The 23166-nt window shown below is 44.1% G+C and overlaps 1 pseudogene; it reads left to right on the top strand.

Annotated features, from left to right (window-relative positions):
- Positions 1–16118: 16118 nt before the first annotated feature.
- Positions 16119–16236, top strand: LOC124790722 (annotated as a pseudogene).
- Positions 16237–23166: the final 6930 nt, after the last annotated feature.

Here is a 23166-nt window from a genome sequence, read left to right as displayed (position 1 = left end):
AATGGAAAAAAGAACACATTGACACCGGTGTGTCAGACCCACCATACTTGCTCCGGACACTGCGAGAGGGCTGTACAAGCAATGATCACACGCACAGCACAGCGGACACATCAGGAACCGCGGTGTTGGCCGTCGAATGGCGCTAGCTGCGCAGCATTTGTGCACCGCCGCCGTCAGTGTCAGCCAGTTTGCCGTGGCATACGGAGCTCCATCGCAGTCTTTAACACTGGTAGCATGCCGCGACAGCGTGGACGTGAACCGTATGTGCAGTTGACGGACTTTGAGCGAGGGCGTATAGTGGGCATGCGGGAGGCCGGGTGGACGTACCGCCGAATTGCTCAACACGTGGGGCGTGAGGTCTCCACAGTACATCGATGTTGTCGCCAGTGGTCGGCGGAAGGTGCACGTGCCCGTCGACCTGGGACCGGACCGCAGCGACGCACGGATGCACGCCAAGACCGTAGGATCCTACGCAGTGCCGTAGGGGACCGCACCGCCACTTCCCAGCAAATTAGGGACACTGTTGCTCCTGGGGTATCGGCGAGGACCATTCGCAACCGTCTCCATGAAGCTGGGCTACGGTCCCGCACACCGTTAGGCCGTCTTCCGCTCACGCCCCAACATCGTGCAGCCCGCCTCCAGTGGTGTCGCGACAGGCGTGAATGGAGGGACGAATGGAGACGTATCGTCTTCAGCGATGAGAGTCGCTTCTGCCTTGGTGCCAATGATGGTCGTATGCGTGTTTGGCGCCGTGCAGGTGAGCGCCACAATCAGGACTGCATACGACCGAGGCACACAGGGCCAACACCCGGCATCATGGTGTGGGGAGCGATCTCCTACACTGGCCGTACACCTCTGGTGATCGTCGAGGGGACACTGAATAGTGCACGGTACATCCAAACCGTCATCGAACCCATCGTTGTACCATTCCTAGACCGGCAAGGGAACTTGCTGTTCCAACAGGACAATGCACGTCCGCATGTATCCCGTGCCACCCAACGTGCTCTAGAAGGTGTAAGTCAACTACCCTGGCCAGCAAGATCTCCGGATCTGTCCCCCATTGAGCATGTTTGGGACTGGATGAAGCGTCGTCTCACGCGGTCTGCACGTCCAGCACGAACGCTGGTCCAGCTGAGGCGCCAGGTGGAAATGGCATGGCAAGCCGTTCCACAGGACTGCATCCAGCATCTCTACGATCGTCTCCATGGGAGAATAGCAGCCTGCATTGCTGCGAAAGATGGATATACACTGTACTAGTGCCGACATTGTGCACGCTCTGTTGCCTGTGTCTATGTGCCTGTGGTTCTGTCAGGGTGATCATGTGATGTATCTGACCCCAGGAATGTGTCAATAAAGTTTCCCCTTCCTGGGACAATGAATTCACGGTGTTCTTATTTCAATTTCCAGGAGTGTATTAACAACGATAGTTACGTAATTTCTAATTAAGTTAATGGGTAACAAACAACTAGCTGCAGGACGGGGACGTGTTCTGAAGTATAAATTAAATAAATTAAAGTAAACATTTAGGGACGCGAAAAAATGAAGCTAAGTTCAGTTTATAAACAGCAGTTTTAATTTATACCAGCAATATTTTCAATATAGTAATTGCAAAACTACATGTCGCAGGCGTTTGCGTAGCCACAAGAAGAATCATTTACCCTTTTCATAAAAGTACGCTCCATTTGCTTGTTTATAAATGTTGGTAGCGTTGAGTAAATATCTATGAGCGCAGCGTCATCTATTGAACGTTTAGGAATCCACGGAAGTCATTCTCATGATTCAGTAGTCATTTCACTGTGGGTGAAGTAAATACTCCCGAAAATTTACAAATGCATGATGTATTTCTATTCTCGTGCTCAGTGCATTACGAGCTGCGGGTACTTTCTGAACCAACAACTCTTAATGCACCTGAGCACGTGAACGGAAATACGTCACGCATTTGTAAGTTTGTGGGAGTGTTTGCCTTCACCAACAGTCAAATGACTACTGAATCACAGAGTGAGGTGGCGCAGTGGTTGGCACATTGGACTCGCATTCGGGAGGACGACGGTTACATCCCGCGTCCGGCCATCCTGATTTAGGTTTTCCGTGATTTCCCTAAATCGCTCCAGGAAAATGCCAGGATGGTTCCTTTGAAAGGGTACGGCCGATTTCCTTCCCCGTCCTTTCCTAATCCGATGAGACCGATGACCTCGCTGTTTCGTCTCCTCCCCGAAACAACCCAAACTCAACTACTGAGTAATAAGGACGACTTCCGTGATTTCGTAAACGTTCAATAGAAGAAACTGCTCTCATACATCTTAACTCCAAGCTACCAACATGACAAGCAGATAAAGTCTTACAGGTGAACCAAAAACTGTGAATTGATCGATGGCTGTCTATCAGCTCGGATCCACCACTATATACACTGTTGTTACGTCCACACTCGGGCGTCACGAACTGTCTGTAACCTGGCTATCTAAACTGCTAACGGATCATCACAAAGAGCAACGAATGTCAAGCGGACGAGCTTTTTGAACCGGTTTCGACAAGATGGAGGTGATTTGTTTTCCCACATTGGTTCAAATGGTTCAAATGGCTCTGAGCACTATGGGACTCAACTGCTGTGGTCATAAGTCCCCTAGAACGTAGAACTACTTAAACCTAACTAACCTAAGGACATCACACACATCCATGCCCGAGGCAGGATTCGAACCTGCGACCGTAGCAGTCGCACGGTTCCGGACTGCGCGCCTAGAACCGCGAGACCACCGCGGCCGGCTTTTCCCACATTGTTACTCACGACTTGACGTAGATATCCTACACCAAAAATGGCTTGTCCAGCGCATCTAGCGGATAGTCACATATTTTTACATGAATTGTTGCTGGATCTACGTTTCCAACTTCACGCACCACCACTCGTATTGACAGAGTCTCATTTTAGCCTATGGTTTATACAGAGGTTCGACTCTAAGCTAGCCTACAGAACGAAACACACTAGCACACGATAATACCAGCTAATACATATGATCCTCTGCCTCGAAATCCTATCAGTCGAAATTAACAGGACTGGAACTGTAGCTTGGTTCAAAATGGCTCATCACTATGGGACCTAACATCTGAGGTCATCAGTCCCCTAGAACTTAGAACTACTTAAAACTAACTAACATAAAGACATCACACACATCCATGCTTGAGGCAGGATTCGAAAGTGCGACCGTAGCAATCGCGCGGTTCCGGACTGAAGCGCCTAGAACCGCTCGGCCAACGCTGCCGGCGGAACTGAAGCTACAGCTATAAATGAAAGGCATGCTTGAACCTGTGGTTTATTACGATGACCAAGTGGTCGCTAGAAGTGCTCGTTTAATGCATCCTCACAGTAACGTAAATGATCTTAGGTGCTGAAATGCGTAAGGACATCAAGCAGTTGATTCAACTTTCTACGACCACTTCACAACAACTACGTGCGTCAGTCGCATGTGCTACCTAAACAAATCTGATTCCTTGCTCCGTCTGCCACGTTGTGATGCAGTATAGGGCGGTATATAAGCCCCTTAGCCCTGGGAAAGGAAAAGGTTTCTGCCTAACATCCAACCTACTCTTGTGGTTGTCGTTTAAATGTCCAAAAATTGTGAACGTTGCTTTGCACAGAAAAAGCCATTTCCCTTGTACGGGCGGATGTTGGAAGCGGTTGCTAATCGTCTGAACAGGCTTCACCGTTTCCAGCCAGTCACTGCCGCTTGAAGCCCTGCAACAATATATTTAGCACTGGGTAGTTTCACTCCTGCAGTGCAACAAATGTTAAGAAATTATTCGGAAACTCGAAATCCTCAGACCTTTAACGCATCGCCAGTGCTTTTTGTCTATCATTCAATATCCACCACCTGGTCATTCGTTACCCCTTTAGTCTACACTTAACATACTGCCAAAGTAAATCTGTTAATAGGTATTACTTGGTGCGCAATGGTATGAAGAGGAAGATGTCGTAAGACCACGAGCATCAACTGGTTCGAGTTCCACGTAAAGAACTGAGCAGAAGAGTCCAAGAAGCTAGTGAAACTTTGGGAAAAGTGACTGAATGTCTACGAGGAACACACAGAAATAAGTAGGTTTGCAGGACTTAAAACCACTATTAAACGCTTTTTCCAACGAATAAATTTTTTAAACGATTAAAAAGCTATTAGCTCCCGCATTTGCCTCATTTTATGCTCATATGGCGGGATAGCCAGTGACACCACAAATGGACGGAAAATATAAATAAATGAAACTGTCTAAGATTTACCACCAGTTGCCTTACATGGAAAGCATAGCCCCGATGGATCACCGATTTATGCTGCTGTAGTACGATCCGCTTCTGTAGCATTTTCGAATAACTTTCCGAGTCTGTTGAATGATGTACGACAGTGTTTTCCGTCGAGCAGCGAGATAACCACAACCGGCGAGGCCGGCAGAGTAGAAATGAGACGCTACTGCGTTGAGCCTACATCTCCATCTACATACGTACTCTGTGAAATCCACTGTTAATTGATTGGCAGAGATTTCAGAGAATTACTTTCAGACTATTGTTCTATAGTTCTACACTCGATTAGCACGTGAGGATAATAAAAACCTATACCTTTCCTAACCAGCTGTGATTTCTCTTATTTTATCGCGATAGTCATTACCTAGGTAGGTGAGAGTCAACATAATGTTTTCGCTTTCGGAAGAGGGAAGTGGTGATTGCAGTTTCATTAATAGATCTCGCCACGACTAAAAATGCCTTCGTTTTAATGACTCCCACTCCAACTCGGTTGTCATATCCGTAATACTCTCTCCTCTCTCGTGATAGTTTAAAGTGAAGTGCTGACCTTTTTCAAGATCTTCTGTGAGGCCCATCTGGTAAGAATCTCAAACCACATAGCAGCATCCAAGATGATGACGGATAAAGTTAGTGAAAGCAGTCTCTTTAGTAGATATGTTGCACTTTCTAAGCATTCTCCGATCAACACTCAGTGTTTCTTTCGCATTCCCCGGATGACATTATTATCCGTGAGGGTGTTCCAATTTAAGTTGTTCGTAATTGTAGTCCGTATGTACTTAGCGGAATCAAAAAACTATAAACTTATGTGTGTTATCGTGTAACAGAAATATAACACATATTTTAGCATTTACGTCAGACAATCACTCTTTATGTTGTTTAGGTTGAACTGCCAGTTCGTGAACCTTACAAAGAACTTGCCTAAATCACTTTCCAATTCTAGATAGTCATCTGATGACTTCACTCGACGGTAAATGACAGCATCATCTGCAAACAATCTAAGGGCTTTACTTGGATTGTCCCCTGAATCTTTTACTCAAACTTAGTACAGCAGAGGGCCAATACAACTTCCTTGCTAAACATCAAGTACCTCTTCGATTTAAGTAGATTTTAAGTATTACGAACTGTGATGTTTCTGAGAACAAATCACGAATCTAATGACGAAGTGGGGACGATACTGCAGGGAGACACAATTTAACTAGAAGCGCTGGTGGACGAATGGAGTCAAAAGTCCCCTGGAAATCGAGAAATGTGGAATCGACTTGCGATTCCCCGTCGTAGCATTCATTACCTCGTGTGAATAATGAAACACTTATGTATCACATGAATTTTATTTTCTTAATCCGTGCTGATTATTTGTCTGTAGAACGTCTTCTCGAGATATTTCGTAAAGGTGGAACACATTATACCTTCGAAAAACCTGCTACATATCGATGTCAATGATTTGGATCTGTAATTCAGAGAATTATTTCTATTTAATTTCTTGTGCGTTGCGGTGACCCGACCAACTTTCGTTTACTTTTTCTCCCTAATCTTCTACAAAACGCTTGTGATGGCAGCAGGAATAATATAATCGCTACCACGAATAATGATAATATTGATGGTACATTCTTGGCAATGTGTAACAAAGCATCATAAGCAAATTATCGTTTTGTTATTGATGCATTCATGCATGTGTAGCAAGTAGAATGTACATTGTTTGAAGCAGGTGTAGCCCGGTGTTGTTTTACTGTGATAAGCGCATTCATGTATCGATAAATAAACATTCATTTCATTACATGACTTATTAGCTGTCGATTATACCTCGTCACGAATGTACCACTACGATTATCATTATTATTGTTTTACCCTTCCGAGCTAACATGATTCGTTGTAGCAACACAAGTATTTGATGGAAGATTAGAAAAAAAAGAAAAGGAAAAGTATGGTAAGTGTCGAATAATCGTCTTTCTCCTTTCGCAAAAAGATGGCGTTTCTTTCTAGGATTGACACATTTATGTCATTCGAAGATTTTTTTCCACTGGTCTCGTCCTGAAATTAAGCTGTTTTATGAAAAATCTGTTTACTAATAATATGCGTCATCGAGAGACTTAGTTTGTTGACGCTCTTATAAGCTATACTAGCTGCACAATAAAACCTTTTGGTCTACCGTGGTGCTTCTTTGCTATGTACCACAGAAAGTTTCTAGTCGCCATGTGCCGCGTACGCTTTAATCACGGACAGTCCCGACTGTATCTCTATTGGCTACAACTGACTGCCTCATCCCTATGTGAGTGTCATCCGGCTGCGAACTACGGTACCACGCGAGAAACAATTTCCTACAGTGTTTAGTGCATCGTCGATAACAACATCCCACCAGAATGAAGACGTTTCTCACAAGAAATGAGCCACGCGGGATTAGCCGAGCGGTCTCGGGCGCTGCAGTCGTGGCTATGCGGCTGGTCCCGACAGAGGTTCGAGTCCTCCCTCGGGCATGGGTATGTGTGTGTTTGTCCTTAGGATAATTTAGGTTAAGTAGTGTGTAAGCTTAGGGACTGATGACCTTAGCAGTTAAGTCCAATAAGATTTCACGCACACACACACACACACACACACACAACAAATGATGTGTAACTGTATCTACATCTACCTAGATACTCTGCAAATCGCATTTAAGTGCCGGGCAGAGGGTTCATCGAACCGCCTTCACAATTCTCTATTATTCCAAACTCGTATAGCGCGCGGATAGAATGAACACCTATATCTTTCCGTACGAGCTCTGATTTTTCTCATTTTATCGTGGTGATCGTTCCTCCCTATGTATGGCGGTGTCAACATAATATTTTCGCATTCGGAGGAGAAAGTATGTGATTGGAATTTGATGAGAAGATTCCGTCGCAACGAAAAACGCCTTTCTTTTAATGATGTCCATCCCAAATCCTGTATCATTTCTGTGACACTCTCTCCCATATTTGGGGATAATAGAACACGTGCTGCCTTCCTTTGAACCTTTTCGATGTACTCCGTCAGTCCTATCTGGTAAGGATCCCACACCGCCCAGCAGTATTCTAAAAGAGGACGGACAAGCGTAGTGTAGGCAGTCTCCTTAAGTGACCTGTCAATAAAACGCAGTCTTTGGTTAGCCTTCCCCACAACATTTTGTATGTGTTCCTTGTGATTTAAGTTGTTCGTAATTGCAATACCTAGGTATTTAGTTGGATTTACGGCTTTTAGATTAGACTGATTTATCGTGTAACCGAAGTTTAACGAGTTTCTTTTGGCATTCATGTGGATGACCTCACACTTTTCGTTATTTAGTGTCAACTGGCAATTTTCGCACCATTCAGATACTTTTTATAAATCATTTTGCAGTTTGTTTTGATCTTCTGATGATTTTATTAGTCGATAAACGACAGCGTAATCTGCAAACAACCGAAGATGGCTGCTCAGCAAAGGGCCTATAATATATAAATATATACTTTAAATAAAATTCTAGAAGATGAACATATTGTATTTAATTACTGTGTTTAGAACCAATGTAAATACTCTCTCTCTCTCTCTCTCTCTCTCTCTCTCTCTGTGTCTGTGTGTGTGTGTGTGTGTGTGTGTGTGTGACAGGGAGGAGAGAGAGAGAGAGAGAGAGAGAGAGAGAGAGAGAGAGAGAGAGAGAGAGATGCATACTGAGGAGCTTGGATGGGGGGGGGGGGGGGGATCACGCCAGAAGTTCGCCGATGAATAAAATAAAAATGAAAAAAAATCTCAGTGGAGTGAAAAAATATCGATATGACTACCACTTTTACGGCAATGGCTAAGACTGAAAAGGGTGCATAATTCCGCGGTAAGTCTGACAAGCTGGACAGTTACCTGCCAAAGTCGTGCACTAAAGGAAAGTATTCCCTATAGTAGAACTTCTGAAGGAAGAAAAAACTGCTGTTCTAGTTCATACTTTGATATAAGCTGTCCTACCAACAGCCCGCTATAAAATAAGTGTCCACATGTTGGTGATGGCGAGTGTGTATAACCATAGTAGTTAAGGCATAAGAGAATGACAAATGTTCATTCACTATTTTTCATATAATTATCAGGTTTTCGTGGGTGTTTTTTCTTCTGAAATGCACGCACCGTTTTTGCCATGATATGTTGGCTACACGTTGGTTAAATTCAAATTGCTCAGAGCACTATGGGACTTAACATCTGAGGTCATCAGTCCCCTAGAACTTAGAACTACTTAAACCTGATTAACCTAAGGACATCACACATATCCGTGCCCGAGGCAGGATTCGAACCTGCGACCGTAGCGGTCGCGCGGTTCCAGACTGTAGCGCCTAGAACCGCTCGGCCACCCCGACCGGCCACAAAGGTTATATTCTAAACAACACACAGCGAGAGAGATAACTCCACCGACAACGTTTTGAAACCCATAAAAAAAGAAAAATATTTTGAGGGGGTGTTTCAGGAATACCTTGGTATTATTCTAGTATCAGGATTCTGTGGTATCCGATGTCAGGTTACAGATCAGTAGCAATTCGAATACTTTCTTACTATCATTTATCTTTGTATCTGTTTTGCACTGTTATCTTCAGAACGGTATAAATGCTTACGGTACTAGCTCGTTCGCTTGTCTGGAAACAAAGTTGTTCCATTCCCTGACTTCTGTCAGCCGCCTTAGCCGGTGTACTAACGCCGTTGCTCGCGTATGGTTTTCAACAGTTCCTAAAAACTCTGAATATCAGTCTCTTGAGAACGCTTTAGGACTACATCACACTAGAGCAGCACTCGTTGTATCTAAAGATTAACGGAGAGTGTTGTACGTGGACTGTAGGTAGGAACGCATTATGCTTATGGTCTGTGTTTCACTCTAGCGACTGGATTGAGGTTATATGAAGCTGTACGCACTGGAGGCGGTCATAAGCAGTTTATGACATTTCTTGCTCCTTTCGTTGTTCTGAGACATGAGGCTGTATTTTTTGCTAATTTTGGAAATACTACGAGTTCTATTTATTTAAGTACTGTGTAACACATTCATGGTCCCAAAAAAACAGAAAACCTTGAACGACTAGAGATAGTACGTTATATTCACCGGACATGTACGTTGGTATTTTCTGCAAAATGATTAGCATTTGAACCGTGTCAGCCCGTGGGTTCAAGATGGACATCAGTATCGTGGCGCAACACTACCTACCGCTGAAATGTGCTTGTGACTCTCGTCGCTATAAACCGAAGGTAAATGTTCAGTGTGAGTTGAGCAGACGTGCAGGATGCCTCAGAGACGTATGCGCGAACCGTACCGTCAAATCAGTGAGTTTGAAAGAGGGCCCATTATTGCCATGAAAGAATGTGATGCATCTATCTGGGAAACTGCTGCTCGTGTGGGACCATGTGTTTCGACACTGCAACGTGTGTGTGCCGAATGACATCGCAGGACAGAAAAATGGTTCAAATGGCTCTGAGCGCTATGGGACTCAACATCTGTGGTCATCAGTCCCCTAGAACTTTGAACTACTTAAACCTAACTAACCTAAGGACATCACACACATCCATGCCCGAGGCAGGATTCGAACCTGCGACCGTAGCAGTCGCGCAGTACCAGACTGAAGCGCCTAGAACCGCACGGCCACACCGACCGGCGCAGGACAGAACTGCGTCCTTCCAGCTCTGATGCAACAGTGCAACAGTGTAACACATGGTACACTATCAGGGGTGACAGTCCGTCGCCGTTTATTACGGCATGGGTTACATGGGCGTCGTCCACTTCTCCACCCACCTTTGGCGAATATGCAGAAGCGTACTAGACGGCAGTGGTGTATGGAACGACGTCAGAGGGGACAGCAATGGCATCAGATAGCGTTTTCCGACGAATCCGGGTTATGTTTGTTTGAAATTGATGGCCGCAAAAAAAATGGTTCAAATGGCTCTGAGTACTATGGGACTTAACATCTATGGTCATCATCCCCTAGAACTTAGAACTACTTAAACCTAACTAACCTAAGGACATCACACAACACCCAGCCGTCACGAGGCTGAGAAAATCCCTGACCCCGCCGGGAATCGAACCCGGGAACCCGGGCGTGTGAAGCGAGAACGCTACCGCACGACCACGAGCTGCGGGCTGATGGCCGCATTTTGGTTCGCCGCAGACAGGGGGACTGGCATCATAGTGACTGTAATTACACGAGACACAACGCCAACTTCAGGTCTGATATTGTGGGGTGTTATCGGGTGCAAGCACAAATCAGAGTTGGTGCGTGTTCAGTGCACTGTGACCAGTTTGACCTTTGTCAATGACATCCTGAGGCCCGTATCCATACCCTTTCTGCTCAAAACCCCAAACGCCATTTTTCAGCAGGACAACGCACAGCCACATTTTGCTCCACGAACACGTGCCTTCTTTGTGTCGCAGGATATCAGCCTTTTGCTTTGGCTCTCCAGATCACCAGACTTGTCACCAATCGAAAATGTGTGGGATGTGGTGAAATGACGGGTGCAGCCCGTGACCCAGTGTCAACCACTACAGATGAATTCTGGAGCCAGGTGTATGCAGAATGGAAGGCTATACCACGGGACGCCACTCGCCCATTATACTCGTCGATGCTATCACGCATGGAACAAGTTATCAGGATCCATGGCGAACCCTGTGCCTATTAGGCAACAGGACACTTGTTGAATCGAGGTGCCTGAAACGCAAATCATTTCTGCAGAACATATTAATGTACTTGTCCTGTGAATATGAACCTCGTATCTCAAGTCGTTCAACGTGTTCTACTTTTTCTGAACGTGAGTGTATATTAGATCTACTTTGAGGATATTTGCTTTTTTTTCAGTTGCAGATTTTTATGCTGAGTAAAGTATTTCATTTCTGTAATTCTAGTTACATAACATGTGAACGGCTAAGTCGTACTTCGTTAATAAAAAAAAATGGTTCAAATGGCTCTGAGCACTATGGGACTTAACTTCTGAGGTCATCGGTCCCCTAGAACTTAGAACTACTTAAACCTAACTAACCTAAGGACATCACACACATCCATGCCCGAGGCAGGATTCAAACCTGCGACCTTAGCAGCAGCGTGGTTCCGGACTGAACCGCCTAGAACCGCTCGGCCACATCGGCCGGCCACTTCGTTAATCGCGTGCCATATTGTACACTTCAACAGAAAGTATTTTCATAATGGAACGCGTGATTTTTGCAAATTAATTGAATATCTTTAATGTCGTAACAATTTTCCCTGTCTCTGAAATGGAAATTTGTGTTAGTTGCCAACAGCTTCTATTTCAAAACGTGTGCAGCTTACAAATAGTTCTGACAATATTCCTTCTTAGTAGATTGTTGAGATACAGTAGAGTAATAATGTAACAAACGGACTGTTAAATACGGCATGTAAAAGATTTCCTCGAGTGCAACACTTTTAAATTTGACTGCCTTATTTGTTATTGGGTACGTGACCGTGTTGTACCATGGAACATGATTTCACATTCGGGAAACCTTAATTTTCCATTGTAATTTATTTGAAATCAGAAAAAGGCCGCAGCACACACAAAGTGAATGCTGGGATTTCAAAATTGAATCAGAAAATATATTGAACTTTTGTTACAGCACTCTCGTCCACTACTATTGTGTGAAAGATGAATAAAATCGGAGAAAAATGTTTAGTTGCCGCCTTCATTGCTAGATACAACAGCGGAAAGAACTACTGGGTGTTAAGTTTCAAGCTGTCGTCGCGATTGGAAACTACGTTGATTGGCGCACCTCCACAAAAGTAGGAAAAATCTCGCCTGGCTTGCGAAACGCGACGTAAAAAGCTCCTCGCTCATCGAAAATGAGTATCTGTTGGGAAGCGTAACGAAGCGGAGAGGTTTCGGCGCGCGTAAAAACCGTCGAGTTATCGCGAATTTATCAGGAAGGCGTCGCGGCCGCGGCCGGCGAGTATTAATTACGGCGCCGCTCGGCCCGGGGCAGCACGCTTATCGGATCCACTGTGCGGTCCCAGCACGCGCCGCGCGCCACACAGCGGCCGGCCGGCGGCAGGCGGACCGTATAAATCGGAAGCAGCGACAGCGCGCCGCGTTTTTAATCAGAAGGAAGTGCTTTCCGCCTGTCCCGGCGTCACGCCAGGGCGCGTCCCAATGTCCCACCCACGGCGTGCCTAGACGTGCTGCGACTCTTCCGACGGGTAACGCGCCCTATGGGGTCTGTCATATTCCTACCACTCCACATTATTAAACGGAGCCGTCACTTTCCACCTTTACTCTTCCACTACGATTAAACAACTCTCCTTGTTTCATTAGTTTTTCGGTTTTCTAAACCTAGCCAGGATAATATACAGGATGATCCATTGATCGTGACCGGGCCAAATACCTCACGAAATAAGCGTCCAACCCAAAACCTACAATGAACGAAACTTGTCTAGCTTGAAGGGGGAAAATGGCTCTGAGCACTATGGGACTTAACTTCTGAGGTCATCTGTCCCCCTGGAAGGGGGAAACCAGATGGTGCTATGGTCGGCCCGTTAGATGGCGCTGTCATAGGTCAAAAGGATATCAACTGCGTTTTATCAGAAAAGTAGAAACCCCCATTTTTATTACATATTCGTGTAGTATGTAAAGAAATATAAATGTTTTAGTTGGATCACTTTTTTGCTTTGTAACAGATGGTGCTGTAATAGTCACAAACACATGGCTCACAATTTTAGACGAATAGTTGGTAACAGGTAGGTTTTTTAAATTAAAATACAGAACGTAGGTACGTTTGAACATTTTATTTCGGTTGTTCCAATGTGATACATGTACCTTTGTGAATTTATCATATCTGACAACGCATGCTGTTACAGCGTGATTAAATACCACATTAATGCAATAAATGCTCAAAATGGTATCCGTCAACGTCAATGCATTTGGCTATATGTGTAACGACATTCCTCTCAACAGCGAGTGGTTCGCCTTCCGTAATGTTCGCACATGCATTGACAATGTGCTGACGCATGTTGTCAGGCGTTGTCGGTGGATCACGATGGCAAATATCCTTCAACTTTCTCCACAGAAAGAAATCCGGGGACGTCAGATCCGGTGAACGTGCGGGCCATGGTATGGTGCTTCGACGACCAATCCACCTGTCATGAAATACGCTATTCAATACCGCTTCAACCGCATGCGAGCTATGTGCCGGACATCCATCATGTTAGAAGTACATCGCCATTCTGTCATGCAGTGAAACATCTTGTAGTAACATCGGTAGAACATTACGTAGAAAATCGGCATACATTGCACCATTTAGATTGCTATCGATAAAATTGGGGCCTATTATCCTTCCTCCCATAATGCCGCACCATAGATTTACCCGCCAAGGTCGCTGATGTTCCACTTGTCGCAGCCATCGTGGATTTTCTGTTGCCCGGTAGTGCATATTATGCCGGTTTACGTTACCGCTGTTGGTGAATGACGCTTCGTCTCTAAATAGAACGCGTGCAAGAAATCTGTCATGGTGCCGTAATTTCTTTTATGCCCAGTGGCAGAACTGTACACGACGTTCAAAGTCGTCGCCATACAATTCGTGGTGCATGGAAATATGGTACGGGTGCAGTCGCTGTTGATGTGGCATTCTCAACACCGACGTTTTTGATATTCCCGATTCTCAGGCAAATTGTCTGCTACTGATGTGCGGATTAGCCGCGATAGCACCTAAAACACCTATCTGGGCATCATCTTTTGTTGCAGTTTGAGGTTGACGTATCACATGTGGCTGAACACTTCCTATTTCTTTAAATAACGTAACTATCCGGTGAACGGTCCGGACACTTGGATGATGTCGTCCAGGATACCGAGCAGCATAAATAGCACAAGCCTGTTGGGCATTTTGATCACAATAGCCATACATCAACACGATATCGACCTTTTCCGCAATTTGAAAATGGTCCATTTTAACACGGGTAATGTATCACGAAGCAAATACCGTACGCACTGGTGGAATGTTACGTGATACCACGTACTTAAACGTTTGTGACTATTACAGCGCCATCTATCACAAAGCGAAAAAAATGGTCCAATTAAAACATATATATTCCTTTACGTACTACACGAATATGTCATAAAAAGGGGGTTCCTATTTAAAAAAACGCAGTTGATATCCATTTGACCTATGGCAGCGCCATCTAGCGGGCCATCTATAGCGCCATCTGGTTTCCCCCTTCAAGCTAGATGAGTTTCGTTCTTTGTAGCTTTTTCGTTTGATGCTTATTTCGTGAGATACGTGGCCCGGTCATTATCAATGGACCACCCTGTATACTGATCAGCCAGACCTACTATCGATATGAAACCGTCCAGGCGATAGCAGTGATATCCGGCGAGGAATGTCTGCTAGTCAGACACACGTACGGTGCATGTAGTACCAGTGAGCATGCTGTCCATATGTGGAATGAGGAAAGCACGCGATCTATCTGAGTCTGGCCAAGGGCAGATTGTGATGGCCCGGAGGCTCGGCACAAGCATATCGGGAACTACACGACTTGTCTGGTGTTCCAGCAGTACTGTGGTGCTTTTAACAAATGACAAAACCAAGGTGAAACCACTTCCAGATGTCGTGCGGTTTGGCGGCCAGCCCTCATTACAGGTGTCGGACGCCTTAGGCTGGGCAGACTGATAAAACAGGATAGGCGGCGCACTGTGGCGGAACTAACATCAGACTTTAATGCTGGGCAGAGTACAAGTGTGCCTGAACACACAAAGCAGCGAACACACCTAACGTTGGGCGTCTGCAGCCGACGACCCATGCATTTGCCAAAGTTAACATCACGACACCAGCAACTACGTCAGCAATGGGCACGTGACCATCAGCACTGGACGTTGGCGCACTGGAGAGCATTGTATGGTCTGATGAATACCGATACTTTCTTCATTTTACAGATGGGAGGGCGTGAATCCGTCTTCTTCGACGGGAACAACTTCTTGAGACCTGTACTATGGGATGGTGACAAGCTGGCGACTGCTCCATTATGCCCTTGGGAACCGATAGGGCCAGTGGAGTTCATGCAAGTTTCCATTCCGGCCAAGGAGTGCCATCACGTACTCTCCTCAATGACTGTCATATTTTAAGACAGCAGTGGCACTTTTAAACAAGATAATGCGCCGAGTTAGAGGTTAGGAGTGTGTTTTGAGTGGTTCGAGGAACACAGTGGTGATTTCCAATTGATGTGGTGGCTCCCCAGATCTGAACCCAGTCGAAGACATCTGAGGTGTGATTGAACGTGGTGTCAGAACTCATCGCTCCCCTCCCAGGAATTTACGGGAATTTGGAGACTTGTGTGTGCAGATGTGATGCCAACTCTCTCCAGCGACCTAACAAGGTCTCATTGCTTCCATACCACGAAGCGTCGCCGCTGAGAAAGATGGACATACAGGCTATAATGTAGGTGGTCATAATGTTCTGGCTCATCAGTGTAAAGGGAGCTAACTGTGATTCACAACTTGCGCGAAGACTAAACTACAGTTATAGCAGTTTGAAATGTGGCTGTTACATTGCAGTTTTTCGATATTTAATTTGCAATTTTACAAGTCAATCATTTTTGCGTACTAGCTATCGCAAGGTTATCGCAGAGATGCTGTTATGCACCTACTATCCAGTACAAACAAATTAATTATATTTGTCGTAAGTCTGTGAGGCATGCTGGAATTCTTTGAGTTCTGGATGAGCGAAACAAAAAGATCTGTGCTCGTTCACTGAAACTTCTGGGGCGTTCGTTGGTATAGCTACCGTTGTGTTCCCTTGTCTGGAAACAAGACGTGCTTGGTGTCGAATGTTCCAGGTTGCTGTGTTGTAGTGTACACACTTTTGCGTATATAAACGAGAAAGTTTATTCCTCGCTAAAGCAAGAGAGGCAACGGCCTTGCCGCAGTGGATACACCGGTTCCCGTGAGATCACCGAAGTTAAGCGCTGTTGGGCGTGGTCGGCACTTGGATGGGTGACCATCCAGGCCGCCATGCGCTGTTGCTATTTTTCGGGGTGCACTCAGCCTCGTGAAGACAATTGAGGAGCTACATGACAGAATAGTAGCGGCTTCGGTCAAGAATACCATCATAACGGCCGGGAGAGCGGTGTACTCACCCCACGTCCCTCCTCTCCGCAGTCTCCACTGAGGATGACACGGCGGTCGGTCGGTCCCGGTAGGCCACTCGTGGCCTGACGACGGAGTGCTAAAGCAAGAGAGCCGATGACGTTGTGATCGGAGAACCTAATAACACCCACATCGAGCCACTGAAATGGTTTTATCTGTTATTCGAATATGCAGGACAAAAATCGTTTTACTATCCTGCTGTTTTGATTCTTTACATGACGTGAACCGACTTAAGGAAAAAAGTAAATCTAAAAGAAAATCTGATAAAAGAACTGAACAATTATTTTCCGAAAGAGAACTGGAGCAAGTGATATGAAGTACTATTTTTTTGCACTTTGCAAATAAATCTTCAGCATCGGACGATTAAAGTGTAAGTAACGCAGCGGACTTTGAAATGTAACGTATATCATGTTTTATAAATGGCAGTTTCATGGAAAAAATTGTGTATTTTGAGTTATCCATGTTTACTGCGTATCGGCGCAATATCGAGTCCGTATTAACCCGGATAATGGGGTGTTTTTTATATCCCCGGTTGAGTGAGAACACTGCCGATTAATACGAATACTTGACGCAGTTCAAATGAAGGTTCGATCACGGATAAAATGTACGAACGGTTTGATAAGTAATTGTACTGTCCATCGTTATTGTTTCGTATGAGGTATTCCGAGCTAGACCAAACAACTGCGTCAGGAAATCTAGCAAAACTGAAGCTGCAATGTAGAAACGTTGATTAGAAGTTATGGCAGGCAGAAAATATTCAGGCAGTATGTAATTACATTGCTGCTGATAGCGTAACAAACGTGAAAAACATAAAAAAGCAAATTTCTTGCCCGTAACTGACCACTGTAAAGGACAGCCTCCATCGTCCTTATCATCGAGTCCTACCTAAAAGCATTTAATAACTATATTAAAGCAAGCCGAGACGAACCTGCAGCACGCTGGAGTAGCTGTGGGTCACCAACTTCTGTAAATCAGTACAACAAAAAAACAGCTAAATTTGCAAATTTCGCTTTTCTTTCTCGGTTACTAGTTTTTAACTGGGTCTCATTTTCAAACCATCGTAACACAGTCAAAAATGATATTTCAGAAACTGCAAAAACTGCAAAAACCGTATTAAAACCTGCAAACAATCAGTTACTATACATATACAGGGTGTTACAAAAGGGTACGGCCAAACTTTCAGGAAACATTCCTCACACACAAATAAACAAAAGATGTTATGTGGACATGTGTCCGGAAACGCTTAATTTCCATGTTAGAGCTCATTTTAGTTTCGTCAGTATGTACTGTACTTCCTCGATTCACCGCCATGATTTCAAACGGGATACTCTACCTGTGCTGCTAGAACATGTGCCCTTACAAGTACGACACAACATGTGGGTTCTATCGTACGCCTACGAATTGAAATTATTGAATGGAGTCATTGCTCTGCTCGTTTCCTCTTCGACTACGATTCAAAATCTTTTTTTAAATTAGTTTTCTGGTTGAATTTATGTGATTGTTTTATCCCTGATGGACTGAGAAAAAGTGTAGAAATACTTAATGCAATTCAATGAAAAATGGCATACTCGTATGACGGTCAAGAAGAGTTTAGTTGGTATTTTTGTTGTTGAACTTATGTGTTGACAAACCCTTCTCCACAGATGTCCATTGCAGCTGAAATGCCAGGTAGGATGGCAAACAACAAAATTTTACATATTTTCGTTATACAAAAAAGCAGCAACTCAACATGATTAAATTGTTTGGTGATCTGAGTGTATACAGGTCGCGAAATTCATTACACATGGATTCCGTCTCTGGCAAAAAAGGCTCTACCCTGTGTTGACATCGAGTGGGACTCAGGCTGGATGAGAGACATGGATACCTCATAACACGCTGCTCCACCTCTTTGTTATAATGTGTAATGAATACCAGCGTGACACCATTGGCAACCCAAGGACAAATTTTTCCTCTGAGTATGAGATCTGGAGAACGTTCAACGCCAGAAATCGAACACGCTCTGTGTCGACATAATAGACAGCAGGGACAACATGCTGAATTGCGGTTTCATGTTGATAGATAACATCATGGAGATCTCGGAGCCATCAGACTTAACATGACAGGAATGCAATTCGTGCTGTATAAACTACCGGCTGTGCGAGCCAAAGGTGATCGAACTTTGTAACCATGATCCCAGCTGCTACGCCAGTGGTTCCCAACCGGGGGGTGATTACCCGTGAGGGATGAAATGATATTTTCTGAAGGGTGAAAACCAAACGATTCGATTTTGATCACTCACGAAACTAAGTTATTTTCAAAAAGATCCTTACTATTATATCAGTTTTGGAAGACTCTAATATTGATTATATAAGTTATCAATAATTATTTTTTCTCAGTTAGTAGCATTAGTGCGATGGAGATTACAGGTTCATCACACAGTCCAACCACTACACACAAGCACACGTTGTGCTTTGACCTGTACATCGCTGATGATAAAAGTGAGTCATATGCCTAAAATGCTAACTATCTCAAGAAAATGTCTTCTCCATGTTGTAGATAGTAGCTGCAGTAGTCCAGTAGTAGCTCCCAAACATATGAATGAACTGAAAGCATGATTCAGCAGTAACTACATAAGGGACATTATAGTGCTGTACACAGTACTATTGTTATTATTATTACGTCGCTATGGTCAGACACAAAGCATTAACAGCCTGAAGTCTTCCAATTCCTGTCAGCTCAAAAATAAGGAGTGCAGCAATCAAGTGATTTACGAACAGTAAGCTTTCTTGTCCGAGGAGGAGTTGCGAGTATCACTTGCGGTGCACCACGGATTCCTTCGTCGTTCATTTTAACACTCACACACACACACACAAACTAAATATCATTCATCTTTCAGAAATCTTTCAGAACCCGGCCGAGAGGTTCTAGGCGCTACAGTCTGGAACCGCGCGACCGCTACTGTTCTAGGTTCGAATCCTGCCTCGGGCATGGATGTGTGTGATGTCCTTAGGTTAGTTAGGTTTAAGTAGTTCTAAGGTGTAGGGGACTGACGACTTCATAAGTTAAATCCCATAGTGCTCAGAGCCATTTGAACCATCTTTCAGAACTTTAAAAAGAAAACTGTCGCAAAAAAGGTCTTTCATTCTACAGTTTAGTTAGTTCTATAGTTGGTGATAATAAGGGAGAGAGGGGAAGGGAACAGATGGTGATGGCGGGAGGGGGGGGGGGGAGGAGGTCGAGTGTACTAGCCAATGTCTAACTGCACTCTAAGAAAGATTGCGAACCACTTTGCTAGATCAATATAACGATGACGAATGTAATATGGTAACGTTCTCCTCGCGTCATCCACGTGCTTGTGCGTCCATACTGATGATGTACTTCGAAATGGGGCTCATCTGAACTGATAGCATGTCATCCCTCTTGTGGCCAGTGCTGAATTTGGGCATACCAGCATTGTCGCTGTGTCCTTTGCGACAGCATCAAGCGAAGCCGCTGAAGTATCACTTGGGGCTGTTACGTTGCTGCATGCTGATACGTATGGACCTCCTTGGGACCAATGAGTCCATACTCGTAAGAAAGTTGCGTGTTTCCGACCAACGCGAATAGCAAAATCGCGGAACTATAAACGCCACTTTTGATAGGTTGTGACCCTGCTGCTGTATCGAATTCCAGCACTTGCTGTTAGACGTTTCTCCTTCTCACACATGGTGTAGCACTGTCTTCTAGCAAACTACAGCCATTCAAATGCAATACTTGAGATGGAAACCTGCTACGTAGTCTTTCCTTATATACACAATGTAGATGGCGTCGCTCCTACCTGCTCTCTGCGCATGCACTGAAATGCTCATGATTTATATATGCAAGAATGTAGCACACTTCCTGCCAATTTGACACTTGTTCATGCCACGTTTATGGTGCTACCTTGGTGGCAGATTTTTCTTTTCAATTTTTTATTTTTTTGAAATTAAATATTGAAATTTTGGAATCTAATTACCACCATATTTTTTAGCTAGCCTTCTCTACCGGGATTGTCTGTTGGCGAGAATAATTTTGGGACGTGATTTACACCTAAAAGCTATCGGATTTCGTTTTTCAAAAGGTGAAATTATAGTTGCAGGTTCTGTTTTGAAAGCAGACCAATCGTATTCCACTGATTTGTGCCGTTAATATGTGGCTTTCACCAACAGACATCCCCACACAAAGTAAGCCACATTTATTTATCAAATTCATGAAAAACTGAGGGAAAAAGGTATGATTAGTCGTAATGATAAACACAATGAAATGAAATAATTATTATTAGGCAAAATGAGCACAAATAACAGAATCTCTACTCAACTGCGAACGTACCGGACAATAGCTGATCAAGAGGAGAGAGAACAAAAGGTTGTCGGTCCGGTTCATTTAACATTACATAGATACTATTTACAGAGAGGTTTTATTGTAATCGCAGTGTCTATTAAGCAGCGATAAAATTGTTTCAGCGCTACTGCCCGAAAACACACAGTCACGAAATCCGCTAGTACTTAGGTAACATTACAACACAATTTTGATGGTTAGCGATTTAAGTTACATGATATTGTACAAGACGGTATAGCCAGTTCCTACTTTAAAAAAAATTATTAGTTATTTATGTATATATCTCGTAATTCATTTTCTTACTCGTGCTATTTACATTTCCCTTTTCTTCTTTCAGGTGAGTAAAATCGCTGTTCTCCACGCATGCAGTGACGAGTGTATGAGACTGTAAGTACCAAGTACTGATAGTATTTAGGATAAGTGAAAGAAAGACCATTTCATATCAACTGGGACAATCCTTACTTTTCTATGTAGCGTCGTAACACAGCGAATCATTCACAGCTATGCAATTGATACTGCTACTGTTCGTATAAGGAATTCTGCGTGTCTAGGAATTTTCTAGGCTATTGTAGAGCGAACTCTGATTCTCCTAAATAGAAACAGAAGCGTAATGCATTCATTATGTAATCTTCTTATAGTCAAGGGCAGCTGTTAATGGAGAAACAACAGAGGAAACCATACAGCGTCAGTATTAAAGAAACTAAAAGATTAGAAATAACCAGACTGTTTAACAGGATACGTACCTCTCTCTGGACGTCCAAGCTACTTACAGATATCGTGATTTGTTCTGAATCCTTATAAATGGAAACCGTGTTTCAGTACAAAATACATTAATAAGTAATAAATAACAATACAGAGTGTAGAGTTGCTCTCTGCCCTTAAGAAAATGGAATGAATGAAGCAATGTACTGACGTAGAATAGGGTGGAATTTTAATAGTAGCAACTATTTATTTACAGTTTATACAAAATAAATACATGTCTCAAAGTTTTACTGTCCGTCAAAGTAGTAGTAGTGTTGTATACAACCTAGAGACGTGGAAGTCGTAGAATACTCTTAGCAGTTTCAGCTATTGTTCACAGTTGCAGTGTAGCTGTCTATTGGCCAAAAAATCTCTGTAACAGTTATGAATGGAAATGCCATGAAGTGCTTCCTTCAGTTAAGCAATCAAGGTGAAGTCACAAGGGGAGCGTGATGAGTGGTACATCACTTCCCAGGCTCAGTGATCGAAAAAAACAGTCACAACTTGCGCCATATGCACACCCGAGCACTGTCCTGCAAAATATTGGCCGAGTCCTGCAGAAAGTGTAGGTGCTACTATCTGTAAGCTGTTCATTTTTGGAACACAGCCTGTGACCAGAAAACAATTCTCGTGTGCGTATGGCGCTAGTTGTGACTTTTCTGTTAGTTGGGTGGGGCTGGGAAATGCTGTACCACCCAACACACTCCTCGGACTAAATCTTCGTGACTTCTACGTGATTCCTTAAGTGAAGGAAGCACTTCATGTCATTTGCTTCAGAACTGTTACAGAGATTTGTCGGGTAGTAGACAACTCCACTCGAAATACCTACACAAAGGCGCTGCTAAGGGTATCGTACGCCTTCCACATCGCTAGCACAACATGCAAGTACTACTCTGAAGGACAGTAAAACTTCGAAACACGTATCTATTTTGTATTTACTTTGAATAAATGGCTACCACACTTAAAAGTTCCAACCCTCGTATAATCTATATAAGATTGTTCTAGCATTAGTGGCTGCCTGCAAGCAACCAGGCGCCCGCGTACGTGGGTCGTCAGGGATGGCCAGATAGCTGACTCGTAGGCAGTCACTCAGCCAGGCGGTTGCCTACACGACCGTACTGTAGCGGTCGAACTACCGTAGGCAATGGTGCCCAAGCGGCTTGCGTATGCGCATAACCTGTACAGTGTGACTGTCTTGTCAATGGGCTACTGCCCTATAACACCTGTTTGTCTGTCAGCGTCGGATCGGTCTTGTCCTAGAGGCAACGTAGGAGTAGCCCGATCTAGATCTATATAAAAGCGGTCTTGAGTTCATCATTAATAAACAGTTGCCCACTGATCCGTTTATGTAGTTCGCTGATTGCGAGCTCAGAAAGTAGGATAGATGGTATAAAAATCCAGAAATTCTTCGTACCGCTGTGTTGGACGGTGCTTTCCGTACCGACCTTACACGCATTTTGCAATATACGATCTTATCCATAGCTGTCAAGGTAGTAGTGACGTGTCCAAGATAAACAGCTTCATCAGACACGGTATCAATAGATAACAGTCGGAAATATCGCAGTTTTAGGACCAAAAGTTATAAGATATCATTCGGCTTTTTACCGTGCACATTTTAGGCCAGTTCCAAAGAACCAACATCGCTGTCTAATCTTTCTTTCACTCATTACTGCTGGCCTAAAAACTTGGTGCAAGTCTTACCAATTTTACCAGCTGTTGAGTCTTTTACATAC

The sequence above is a fragment of the Schistocerca piceifrons genome, chromosome 3 (genome assembly GCF_021461385.2).
Source record: "Schistocerca piceifrons isolate TAMUIC-IGC-003096 chromosome 3, iqSchPice1.1, whole genome shotgun sequence".
NCBI lineage: Eukaryota > Metazoa > Arthropoda > Insecta > Orthoptera > Acrididae > Schistocerca > Schistocerca piceifrons.
This window is presented reverse-complemented; position numbering and strand designations above follow the sequence as displayed.